We start from the raw sequence: 9150 nt of genomic DNA, 5'->3' as shown, positions 1-9150 counted from the left end.
CTCCCTCAGCCTCTCCTCATAAGTCATGTGCTCTAGACCCCTAATCATTTTTGTTGCCCTTTGCTGGACTCTCTCCAATTTATCCACATCCTTCTTGTAGTGTGGGGCCCAAAACTGGACACAATACTCCAGATGAGGCCTCACCAGTGTCGAATAGAGGGGGACGATCACGTCCCTCAATCTGCTCGCTATGCCCCTACTTATACATCCCAAAATGCCATTGGCCTTCTTGGCAACATGGGCACACTGCTGACTCATATCCAGCTTCTCGTCCACTGTCACCCCTAGGTCCTTTTCCGCAGAACTGCTGCCTAGCCATTCGGTCCCTAGTCTGTAGTGGTGCATTGGATTCTTCCGTCCTAAGTGCAGGACCCTGCACTTATCCTTATTGAACCTCATCAGATTTCTTTTGGCCCAATCCTCCAATTTGTCTAGGTCCTTCTGTATCCTATCCCTCCCCTCCAGCGTATCTACCACTCCTCCCAGTTTAGTATCATCCGCAAATTTGCTGAGAGTGCAATCCACACCATCCTCCAGATCATTTATGAAGATATTGAACAAAACGGGCCCCAGGACCGACCCCTGGGGCACTCCACTTGACACCGGCTGCCAACTAGACATGGAGCCATTGATCACTACCCGTTGAGCCCGACAATCTAGCCAGCTTTCTACCCACCTTTAATGTGAGATGTTGAATTTAAAAAAAAAAACAGCTAGAAACCATGGACCAAAAATACAGTTTTGCACACAACTTTAGTTCCAACTTTGTTTGCCTTGTTTACCAGGGTTCACGCTGGGTATGTCCATGCTGCAGTTGGACATGTGCCTCCCAGCCTGGGTAGACAGACACATGCTAAAAGTAGCAGCGTGGAGGCTGCGGCATGGGCTAGCCACCCATGTACAAGCCCATCTGACCGCTTGGATCTGTTCTGAGGCAGCTAGCCTGTGCCACCGCCAGTGCCATGATTCTCAGACTGCAATATTTAGCTTGTGTCTGTCTACCCAGACTGGGAGGCATATGCCCGGCTGCAGCGTGGACATTCCCAATGTGGCTAGAACTCCATATAGCACACAGCGACATCTAATGGCTGGAAAATGTCCTGCAAGTAAATGTATCATTACAGCCATGGGCTGCAGTGCAGGACTCCAGAGGCCACATATGGGCACAAGGGCATCCTCGCTTGATATGTTGGAAGAGAGTAGGAAGCATCGTGGAAATACTATGCTGTATTCCGTTCACAGATGTCTGCACGCGGGGAATGCCCCAAGATCCAAAGGTTCTGGGAGAAGGCAAGTGGTATATGTGGTAACACCACAGATAAATGGGTGTTAGATGTAAAATGTCCATTTGCTGCACATGGAGAGCCCGTCAGAAGGCCCAGTAAAAAAAATTCTGGAGGGTTTGTTTTTGTTTTTAAATGTTGCAGCAGCAAAACCAGCAAAACTCCCCGGCTTCAGCTGTGTATTACAGCGCCTCAAGAGATCAAAGTGCTAGCAACTATAAGGGGCAAATCTGAGACCTCATTCAGATAAGAGGGAGAGAGGAAAGCCCATGGAACTGGTACTGGCTAATATGCTGCTTCTCTGGGCCTCCATCAATTTCTGTTGACCTGAAGCTTTTGAATTTTTTAAAAAAAAAAGTTTCTAGCCCTCTCTTTGCCAGGAAAACCTTCTGCTTGTGAATCATTGCCGTGCCGTCTGCCTGAGCTTGCAAAGAGCTAATGCAGCCAGCATAGTCCTGTGGTTAAGGCACTGGTCTGGGACTCAATAGATCTGGGTTCAGCTATGTCTGTCTGGTTTATTTAGATTGAAAGATCTGGAGGCAGAGACCATCTTTTACTGTATGTGTACAGAATCTTGCACGGTAAAAGGCTCTAGTCTTGGTTGAGGTGATGAAGTGAGCTGTAGCTCACGAAAGCTCATGCTCAAATAAATTGGTTAGTCTCTAAGGTGCCACAAGTCCTCCTTTTCTTCTTGTGAATACAGACTAACACGGCTGTTACTCTGAAACCTGCCCTTATTACTGTGCATTTAGTAATACGAATTACACTGATAGGCTCAATAGAATAACTTAGAATAAACGGTTGACAACAGTAGTAGAGGAAAAGGTGTGAACTGTCCCAATTTATCTCAATGTAGTACTAACTCTGAAATCTAATGATGACAACTCAAAAGTCAGCATTTGTTGACTCTTTCACTGAGTGCTTTAGCAAGTGTTCTGGGCCTAGGGATACAGTTTGGGACTGTGGTCAGAGACTGAAGAGAGTACCCCTCCTTACTTTCCCCTCCAACCTGACGGCCTCAAGCTACAGCATGAGAACCAGAAAGTTATTTTCATTATCCAAACTGAGTTAAGCACAAGCAGAAACAAATGGTGTAAAGTATATTTATCCCCAGGGCCTCAGCTGTGGCTGAAAAATACACGACACAGCTCAGAAGAGGGATGCAAAGACTGAGTTCCCCCAACTTTGGGCAGGTTGGGCCTGGGTCCAAATCTGAAGCTGCTCAAATTATGCTGGTTGCTAATAGGATTTAGGCAGCAGCTAATGATCAGTGAGGAAGTCCTGGCTATGCCTCCTTCTCCTGACTACGCCCCGTACACCAACGACAGGGAGGGAGAGAGGGAGGAGGCACAGGAATCACTGCTCAAGCTACATGACACCAGAGGATCCCCCTGCAGGGTGGTCTTCCCATAGACACCCAAGCTGGTGCTAGGACACTTCCGTTAGGGTCCAAGTGAATGTTCCGAACCCTTTTCACATAAATCCCTTGCATGCCACTGAGACAAAATGCGGGTCACTGGGGTCAAGCCGCTTGTTGCTGATTTATTGCGCTTCAACCATGGCGCATCCATACAATCTCTGCTCCAGAGCTGAAGGCACATGTAGGGGGGCACGTCAGAATTCATACAGCTTTATTAGATGCTGCGTACAGTAAGCATGCATATGCACAACCCGTCACCGTGCCTTCCACCTCCCGTCTCATTTACATCAGCTGTTGGGGCATTTCACCTCTCCAAGGACTATCCACTGTGTTCCCATTATTCACTCATCTTCCACACTTGTATTATCCCCCCCCACCTTGTGCTGGGCCATGCAAACACCATTCCTAAACATTACAGGGCATCAGAGCTCTCTCCCCCATTCCATAGGGGCCAGAGGACTTTTGGGATAGGGAATAGGGGGGGTGAAGGAGCAAAAAGAACCCAGCAGCTCAAGGTCAGTCTGCTCCCTGCTCCTCCCCTCCCCCTGCAGCCTGTGCCTGGTAGCAGGAGGGCAGGGACAAATCCCTGCACATGTCCCCCACCCCCACCGCCTGGGAAGGGGGAGAACAGGACCCCGCAGCAGCTGCTCCTCCCCCAGGCCTGGGAGTGGGAGTATGAAGACATTTGGAGCTGCAGAAGAAGGAGGTGAGGTAGGGTGGCGGGGAGGAGCTGATGTGGAGATTGGGAAGGGTATATAATTAATTGCTGGCCTTGGGGAAAGGCAGATGTGGGCCTGGGGGGGCGGGATCCAGAATTAATTAAGTAAAATGTTGGGATTTGGGGAGACGCAGGAAGATCAGAGCCATCAGGCAGCCAAGGAGACCCGAGGGCTCCTGCAGCAAGGGCCGGAATCCCCTTGCTCAATAAATTTGGGCAAGCCAATAACACTAATTGTCAAATGCTGTGTGGGAGTGTGTGTGTGTGGGCGGGCGGGATTTCAATGACTGAAAGACCCAACCTCACAGTATCGTCTTTTGTAACCATCTCATGATTTGGGGGGCAATCACTTTTGAACTTTGGGGGTTGGCCATACTGAAATCTCCACAAGGATTTCCTCACTGAGCTCCTCTTGCATGGTGCCAACTGGTCATGGCTGCACCTAGGCCCCCTGTCGATGAGGGATGGAACATAGAATAGACAGTCCAGCCTGGGGCTGACTGGCTTCCATAGGGACTGGAGAGGGGATGATGCTCATTGTGACAAGGCGCCTGCCCCGCACTGGCCCTGAGGGGGTTAAAACCAGCCTAGGGAGTCTGAGTGGCAGGCCACCAAAGGAGGGGCCGCAGGGGAGACAGCCAATGAGGGTGTCAGCTGCCAACAATTAGGGTGGTGGCTGGAACAGCCAATCAGGGCCCAGCCGGCCCATATAAAAGGAAGCTGCAGACCAGCATGAGTGAGTCTGTTGCAGGGAGCCCTAGGGAGAAGACTGGTCCTAGAGAGCTCCTGGTGGGTTGCCAGGATTTACAGGAAAAGGGCAAAGCAGCTGGAGCCAGAGGCAGGAGCAGAAGGAACTGAGAATGTGGGGAAGTGGCCCAGGGAATAGAGACAGTGAGATGGAAGGAAGAGGCAGCAGGAAGTTGCTGGTTGCAGGGTCCCAGGGCTGGGCCTGGAGGACTGGACGGGCCTTTCCTTCTCCCCCTCCCCCCCAACTGCTGAAGGTGTGGCCCGGCTGGGGACTGCCAAGCCACTGCGAGGACTGTCTGGACTCTTGGTATAGGAGTCCCCCGGAAGGGGGGAAACTGGATGGTGACACAGCCGGAGGGCTGTGCCATGAAGCAGACACCAAGAGGAAGGAGCTATAATGGGTCTGCAGGCGGAGGCGAGGACGGGAGAGCCACCACCACCCGAGGGTGCACCTGCTGGGACTGAGCTACTTCCTGAAATGTCCAGCAGGAGGTGCCAGTGTGATGAGTGACCCCATGATGCTCATCTAACCCCAACTCCATCTACTCCTGCCTACAAGTCAACGCACTCCTGCAGTCCAGCCAGACCAGTTCTCCCATGCAGACCCTTGACCATATGCCCAAGCATGGACATCCATATATAGCAGGGTTCCCTTCCCACTCTGCTTTGCGAGTGGCATGATGCGGGTCAGAATTTATACCAGAATACAAGACAGGCAGATGGGGGAACGAACCAGGCTTTTCTGCTTTGCATTTATTGAAGAGGAACTTAATGAGCCAATACTGCCATCTGCTGTCAAGTGTAGAGAGCAGGATTATTTCACTGGCTGATGTTTTGGGGCAGGGTGCATTCATATTTTTTTTCTATGTGGTCATTTAGGGTATGTTTACACTGTACATTAAGCCCAGGCTCTGACTCCGGTTTGAGCCCAAGCCCCCTATACTGTCCACACACAAATAAGGGGGGAGGGATAGCTCAGTGGTTTGAGCATTGGCTTGCTAAACCCAGGATTGTGAGTTCAATCCTTGAGGGGGCCATTTAGGAATCTGGGGCAAAAATGGGGGATTGGCCCTGCTTTGAGCAGGGGGTTGGACTAGATGACCTCCTGAGATCCCTTCCAACCCTGATATTCTATGATAAGTCGGACACAAGTCAGCAAGCACTCAGGATCTGGGTTCCAGGACCCTGCTAAGGAGGAGGTCCGAGCCCAAGTCCCTCTGTGACTTAGGTCCAAGCACTGTCATTTCGCAGTGTGGATACAGCTCGAGCCCCAGTTCCCCATCAGGAGATCTGTGTAGTACAGTGTGGACACATTAGCACGGTTGTGAGACCTGGCTCCAGCAACTGTAAACCCAGGTTTACAATGCAGTATGGATGCTCCAGTGTGGACTTAGAAACACCCAGTCCACAAGCACAGGTTCCACAGAGCTGGGTTTACAGTGTAGCATAGACCTGCTCCTAATTCAGCCTAGAAATTAACCCTGTGATTTGCAGAAGGAATCTAGATCACAATGGCAAGCAAGATTCCTGAAAAAGTAGAACAATTCTTAAGAAAGAAAACAGCTCCCAATCCAGGAAAGCACATGCTTCACTTGGAGCACCTGAGCAACCTCAGTGACTTCAAGGGGACCAATCTCATGTTTATAGTTGGACACACACTTAATAGCTTTGCTGGACTGGGGCCAGAGACAGAGAAGGCAATTCTACTGATCCCCTTAACAATATGTTACTTTCCTTTCCAGACAGCTTAGATCTGGAAAAAAAGCTAGAATAAAGTACAATTGATATTAATATTGCTAGTATTTCCCCAGTGTTTTGTATTCAGTTGAGCTTAGCTTTAAAGTGACCCTACTATGATCCTCCAAACAGAGACCCTAAAACTAATACTAAAATATACCTCACAAATGGCCCCAAACAGCACTTTGATCTGTGATCTTGCTGCCCTGATGTTCAGCTGGCTCTGGGTGAATTTCTCCAGTCTCAGATATTATGCCTTGGATGCAAAAATCAAAACCCAGGCCCTGCAAGAAGTGGCACTGGGATTTGTTGGGTGGCATCTTTCTCAATGCCCTAGTATACTAGTTCCATCATGGGTTTCCACAATTTCTGTAGCTCTGTGAGCCAGCCACCAGGGTGGAGTGGGAGAACAAATTTATGTAACATGTGCAAACCAGTGAGCTACATTAGCATAGCATTTGGGAGTGTTGTGTTGTACGACATGCCATCTTTCAGACAAGATGTGAAACTGAGCTCCGACCACTTATGCTCCTCATAGTGTTAGCGTTGCCTGCATTCAGAAATTTATCACACATCTCATGATATTCAGGGTTTTTTTCTTAAAGCCCCAGCTACTGGAATCAGGTGACTATGTGAGATGCTCAGCTTGCATGAAAAAGAAAAGGAAATTTCTAGCCCTCGTGGTTGTGGAGAACAGCTTAAAAATGTGCCCCAAGGGCCCACTAAAGGCACAGAAATCAGAAGGCAAATAAAAAGACTCATCTTTCTATCTATCAGTATTTTCTTGGAGCCTGACTTGTGATTTTGGAATGCTTGAGTTGGCAGTATTGGAGCTCCCATGACACTTTCCCCAAGAGTAAGTCTGAACCCCTGTGTCCTGGCCAAATCCCAATTTGGATGATCCCATTCTGTCTATTTAAAATCCTCCCTTGGACTTTCAATTGAATATGGAATTCTTGATCACTGTTCTAAATTTCTTGAGTGAAGCTGTGCACTAGGAACTGGGGCTTGTACAGCCTACCCTAGACAGTTTTATACTTGCGTGGTGGATCATCGCTGTGTATCAACTTTGAAAAGCAGTTTGACGTATTCCTCTGGATTCAGGCGCTGTTTAGGAGTATTTATTATTATTACGATCACAGTGCTGATTAGCGTTCAGGGCTATTACTGGAGAATGCCAGAGTATTTTTTCCCAGGATTTAAACTCGGCCACGGGGCCGTTTTTCTACAGAAATAGCACCCTAGAGGGAGCTGTCATTTCTGGATGCTGATTAGCTTTTGCAAGGTTACAGCAAGCAAGACTGATTACCCTGTAGTGAGCCTGAGTTCATTCACCTAATCAGGACAGCCCAGCGGGCGGGTGGGGGTGGGGGGGAAGAAGGGGGAGAATGTAACCCTACCTCACAGTTTGACAACTTGGACTGTTCCAGAGTTTTTCTCACACCCTCAAGCTGTAGCAATTCATTATGTTTGATTTTCATTCTTCCAGCACCAGCCTTGGCCGGTCCTTCATTCACTGCTTGTTCTAGTCACATGCAATTACGCCCAGGACTCTCTTGGCTTCAGCAGCCTCTGAAAGTCTTTGAAATTATTTATGCACCTATTTTATTTACTGATTAATCCTAAGAAATTAAGGTACCTTCAAGAGATCTCATGTTAAGTATACTAAGACAAGCTAAGAAAGCAGGGTGTCTGATCTGCCCTGCCCACTTCACAGATTGTTTGAGTTGGGGACGGGCAGACCAGACTTTCTGAAGGCTGGGGCTAGAAATGAAGCAATGGTCTTGTAGCTAAGGCACTCACCTTAAGAGATGTGGATTCCATTCCCTGCTCTGCTACAGCTTTCCTGTGTGACTATGGACATGTCACTTGAGCCCTCTGTTATGCTGGAGGTTGGGTGAAACCAGTTGCAAGCTGGTTAGTGTAACAGCCAACCCTCATTTAGAATAAATGTAAGAAGCAATGAAGTTTCTTGATGGAATAGATAGTTGAAACAATAGGAGACACCCCCCACAAAAAAAACCCACCAAAAATAAAAACCCATAAGCCACTTGCAAGGCTGCAGTCAGAGTTCTTCTGCCATGTGGTCTGAGGGGTTTTCCTTGGGGTCTGAATGTAAACATGGGGGACTGAGTATTATTTGGTGGAGCTATGTGTGTGTGTAAGAGAGAGGGAAAGGGCAGGAGCACACAGAATAAGTGGTAAGGAAGCCCCAGAAAAGCACTTGCAGTGTGACCTTGAGAAAAATCTAAGAGAGAGCTTTTGGGCAGAGTGCTGGCTGGAAAGAGGCTTGGAACAGGGAAACTGTCTGCTGTTTTCCTGAACACAGCAGGACTTTGTACATTCTTTGTAAATAGGATTGCAACAAAGAAATTCCTGACTCCATCGTCAATTACTCTGTCAAACAGGAACAACCTCCACACCCCCCACCCCCCATATACTGACTGACTACTTGGGCCAAAAGGGGTAACACCTTTCTTGATACCACATTTATAAAATTAGGGTATCGTAACTCTTCCTTTGTCTTGTCTTTTTTTAGATTGTAAGCTGCTTGGAGCAGGGACTGTGCGTACTTGTACAGTGCCTGATACAAGGAAGCCCTGTCCTTGGGCCCCTGGGTGCTACTGTGATTTCCTCACAAGTGTGGCCGGGGCTGGAGTCAGTCTGGCCATGCGCCAAGATGCTTGTGTCCTCTTGCAAATGTCACCTCTGCCCTGGGGGAAAACCCCCTCCCATTGGCTGCCTTCTGCCATCTATCTAAAAGTCCAGGGAGGATGTTAGATAGATGAACAGGAGAGAGTTTCTTTGCTCACAGTTCCAACCCTCTTTCCAGCCAGCACTCTGCCCAAAAGCTCTCACTGCTCATCTCCTGGGGAAGGACAGCCAGTCAGGACGGCTGCAGGTAGAGCCTGTCCTCAGGAGCCATCCTCAGGGATGAGGAGAGAGCAGAAAGTGCCCCGCAGCTCAAGATGTCTCCCCTTTTCTCCCTCCTCCCCTCCAGTGAGCAAGAGGGTGGCTTTTCTGCTCCTCCCTCCACCCTCCTGCAGCACCTAGCCTGGGAAGGGAGGGGGCAGGGCGATGAATCCCTGCAGCTGCCCACCCCCCATGGTGGGGGATGAAGAAATCCACGAGGAACAAATGTGGGGCTGGGGTAGGGAGCAGAACTGATGTGGAGGCTGGGAGGAGTGTGTAATTAATTGCTAGCCTTGCGGAGAGGCAGATGTGGGGCTGGGGGGGCACCCACA

This window comes from Chelonia mydas, chromosome 8, assembly GCF_015237465.2.
Source record: "Chelonia mydas isolate rCheMyd1 chromosome 8, rCheMyd1.pri.v2, whole genome shotgun sequence".
In the NCBI taxonomy this organism is placed as follows: Eukaryota; Metazoa; Chordata; order Testudines; family Cheloniidae; genus Chelonia; species Chelonia mydas.
This window is presented reverse-complemented; position numbering follows the sequence as displayed.